Below are 4,789 nucleotides of genomic sequence, written 5' to 3' on the forward strand. Positions count from 1 at the left end.
GTTCCTTTGTTCTTACTTCCTCGGTTCCCAGATAAGTCTGTGAGCCAAAGCCGATGGACAGGTCTGCATGTGGTATGTGGATGACTTAATGACTGGCTTCTGGAGCCGTAGGTCAGAAAGGAATGATGAGGTGGCAGTTAGTGGGTCACGGGGTGCTGACTTTCAGATTACAGATCTTACTTCACCCACTTCTAAGCATCAAGGAAACCTGGCACCGGTCCCTTTTGGTTCAGGTGTGGAGGAATCCTTTCAGGAACATAATCTCTTGGTTTTATGAATGAAGGGAGGGGCTCAGGGGACCAAGACTGGTAAAATGGCAGCCACCTCTCCCCGTCAGAGACTACTACTCATGTCAAACTGGGAACTTGGTTTTACTACAGAAAAGAATTTCAGAGGACTGAGTGAGACAGACCTGGACTCGTGAAATAGTAATGAGACAGATCATCTTTTAGAGCATGAGGGAAGGGCCCCTGTGAGAGTCTGGTCTATAGTATCCTGTGGTCTATAGGACTAATGGCTTAAAGTACTCAGAGGCTGCATAATTTACAATTAGGTTCAAAGACTGTGCAAAGTCTAAAAATTAAATAAAGTTATATGAGCTGGCTGACTACTTCTCTAAGCTAATTCTCTTTTGTAAATGAACTGTGAGGCACATTGTTCACATTGGGGGTAAAGCAGCTATCGATTCTGATAGCCACAGGTTTGTGTATCAGTTCCATCCCCAGTCAACATGATTTGCTGGTTTAGCATAACTCTGAGGTCTCTGTAGTCAGTTGTGATCTTGTCAGCTGTGTGGAAGTTCTGACTTGATCAGAAATTCAGAAATGTAAGCTACATTCCAGATTCTGGGGTGAGGTGCCTCTGTCCTTCTTCCATGTCCCTTTAATTTTATGTTGTCCTGACCTGTCTTAATTTTTTTTTCCCATCAGCAATGCAGAAGTTTTAAAAACACTCATTGGTCAACACTGCTGACTTCCTGGAATGTTCACGACGGCAGTCACCCCCGGGGTTTTGAGTGAAGCACTGGGGTATCTTGTAATCTAAAATTGTCAGGATCATCCAAATTCCCCCCCACCCCCCATTTGCAAGAATTTGGCGTTTTCCAAGATTTTCAAGATTTCATTTGCTTTTGTTTCCATAGTACAAGGACTGTCAGATAACAACGAAACAGAGCTCTGACCACAGGTCATGCCAAAGTGAACGGAACCCCAGGGACATTAGGCCAACAGATGCTACAGCCTCTGGAGGCATGAGAGGACAAAGCCTCAAATGGATGCTGCTTTGGGGTAAAGCAGAAATGTTGGTTTCTAGACACGACATGGACCGAAAGCCAACCGCTGACATCAACCTATTCTAGAAAAGCAGGGCAAACCCACAATTCTCCCTGTGCTGGCTAGTTATTGGTTCCACACCTAGAGCATAGTTGGAGTAGCCACAGCTGGCCAGCTGTGTCACAGCAGGCTGGCAGGAGGTAAGTGCAGAGACAGGGGGCAAGCATGTCTTTCAGTGTGTCTCAGTCAGGACTTATGGGACACTAGCAAAGAGAGACTCAGGAATTTGTCTTCCAAGACAATAAATGAGATCCTATTGGGGCCAAACCACCCACCCGTAACAGAACCAGGAAAAGATACAGGAACATACTGGAAAACGGACAAAGCAAGGCGTTTGGGGAAGGGCCAACACTTGGAACAGAGAAGGGCATTTTTACACACACTTTTTATCCACAACTCTGTGAAGCAAGGAGGAACCCCAAACTCTAGACATAAACCAGAAACCCTTCTGACTTCAGGAGCTAAAGGACACAGTAAGGGGTAGTTCACAGTGAAATGAAGCGGTGTCATGGAGAGAGCATGAGGGAAGTCTGGGGTCTTCATAAAATTCCTGCCTATGTCCGTGGGGTACTGGGCTAAGGATGAACACGCTGAAAAACTTCACTTTTGAGTTTAGCCAAATGAACTGTCTGACTGAAATAAGAGTATTCCCATGTCCCATGGCCTGGGGAGTGTGCCTGCTACAATGCAGGTTCCTAGGCCTTGCCCACCGGCTTCAGAATGATACCCTCTTAGGAGCAGCACCCTGGCTTTGCATCTGTAGCAGACAGCTGTGAGGACTCTGAGGTGCCTGAGTTCACACTTTGTTGCTCTGAGAGTAGGCGTAGTCTCCACCCACAACATGCTCAGACTTCTACCAGGGAATGAGAGACTCTGGTATCAGCTGCCACCGAAACATTGTGATATGGAAGGGCCACACAGGGACCAGGCAGTTCTCCCCAGCTATCTCCTGTAGTTAATCAGAACGTAACACTTTTGAGTTGCCCTGGCTAACTCTCCACATGCCCTAGCCTCACCAGCACTGTCAAGTCTTGAACAGGTATCAGTGAATGATTCACTGGGAGTTTAGGCAGCAGAATGGTGTTGAGCTGGTTAGTATCTGAGAGGGAAATAACTTTAGTCACTGGTGTCTGGCATTATAGACTCAGCACCCAGTTGTTTTTGTTGCTGTAACATCTGACTGTGAAAACTGGCACACAATTTCACCATGAGCACTGTAACCCCACTTCCTCCCTCTATGGAAGAAAGGCTCGGCTGGCCTTTCACACCCAGGATCAGACAATGTGGCAAAGACTGTTCTGCCTCCTTATCTTGCCAGCCAAGGGACTCTTCCTGAAGAAACGAATACAACATATCCAAAGAAAAACGTAGGCCTGATTTATTCTAAATCTTCAATTAATAGGCAGTTCATGGAAACATTTTAACTCCTAAGTAAATACACAAGTCTTTAAGGATTAAGGACATTCAGTGATAAAACTTATCTAAATCACTTAGAAAAAAACTGATAAGAAAATTCTTAAATTAACTTAGTTCCCAGATTTAAAATTTAAGTGATCATAAAGCCAGGCCACTGCATGTAACTGGGCAAATAAACTCAGCCAGTTCTAAATTAATGTAACATTTTAAAATAACTATTAAGGAGATTTTTTTAGGTTAAAAAGCATGAAAGATAACTAGCTTACATGAGATGCTGAAAGAAATGTGGTTTTTATTTTCTGAGACATGTTCTCATGCAGCCCTGGCTGATCTCAGACTTACTACATAGCTAAGAATGACCTTGAAATTCTGATCCTCCACCTCCTGAGTGCTGGGATTATTGACTTCTGCCCTGATGTCTGATTTGATGCAGTGCTGGAAATACGAATGTGCAAGGCAAGTATTCTACCTAATGTGAGCTACATCTCTAGCTCAAGAAATAAATTATAAAATAGAGAAATGTATATTCTAGTGCCAGGGGCCCTTTCAACAAATTTAAGTCAAGAAAGAGGGCCAGGTGTGTTAGCACATGCTTACAATCCCGACATCTGGGAGGTCATGAGTTTGAGTTTGGCCTAGGTGACATAACAAGATCCTGTTTTAAAACAAAGTTTCTGTGCTTCCAAGTTAGACTTTATAGCTCAAGTTCTGATAAGTGGCACACAGTTTTCCATACAGTGAGTCTGACCCTCGGCCCCAGTGTGGATCTACATGGGCACACAGAAGTCAGTGCACCCAGCACAATCCTATAGTTGCTTTCTCACCTACCTTATAGTAACCAAGATTTCTTCCCTGTATTTTATGTGGCTTTCGTTAAGATGCAAGGCCCCAACATTTACATGTATAAACAGAAGCTCACCACTGTTAACAAACTCAAGTTTCTCTTCCAAAAACTATTTATACATATCTATGAGCATATGTGTGTTAAGCATAACTTTAAAAAACTTCAGGCACACACTATTCTGTATGCGTCCACATATTTCTGTGTGCCTGCATACATATACATGGAATATTCTGCATTTTTCCGGTTTCCAAAATATGTTTTTGAAAATCAAAACATTACAGATCTACCTCATTTGTAAGACTGTGTAGTAGTCCAGTGTATGGCTGTTATTGATACAGATGTTGTCTTGGTCCCCTGCTGGTGGCTGTTTTGCAAGATCATGCAAACATTTGGACATAGGGCCATGGCTGGCAGATGAGGATTCAGGGGTAAGAGATGAGAGGCTGCCCAGACGCCTGCCTGAAGCTTCCTGGTCGTCCAGTGATGAGATATGAACAGTTAGCTCGCTGCTCCTGACACTCCTGACACCCCTGACACCCCTGACACCCAAATGTCACCATGCCAGCCTACTACAAAGCTAAGGATGTAATTCCTTCTTCCAGCTGTTTCTGTCCCATAGCAGCAGGGAAATTAACTCAACGATTGTGTTATAGTTGAACCACCATGTTTGGTTCCAGACTTAACCTCACGGTGCTTAGCTGCTTTCCTCTGCTGGGGTTGTTGATGCCTTCAGAGTTTACTCCTGTATACAGGGCAATACTTCTGGCTTTCCTTCTCATATGACCACCCACACTTATACCACTTGCCCTGTTTCCCCATCAGTGAGATGCCTCCTTTATCGACTCTCTGGACTTGCTGCTTGTAGCTGTTACCGAGAGTCTCCCCTCTTCCCCACTACTCTCCAGGCCTCCTATACTTGGTACAAGTGTGTGGGAACCTGGCCTGGCTGTTTAATCAAAGACACCCATGAATAAATCGTTCTGACAGCGTGAGATGAACCCTATCGTGAAGATAACAGGAAGCATGTCGACGAGTGAAGCTGGGCTCGGCTGCCACAAAACTCGAACAGGACAGAGCAGCCATCCTTCGGAAGGAACCAGTGTTTATGGAACACTCACTGGATCGTGGGACTGCTGTAGCCATTCTCACAGACAGGTCCTTGCCAAAGACTCAAGAAAACACACAGCTCACCCACTGG

This window comes from Grammomys surdaster, unplaced genomic scaffold (assembly GCF_004785775.1).
Source record: "Grammomys surdaster isolate TR1022 unplaced genomic scaffold, NIH_TR_1.0 172, whole genome shotgun sequence".
NCBI lineage: Eukaryota > Metazoa > Chordata > Mammalia > Rodentia > Muridae > Grammomys > Grammomys surdaster.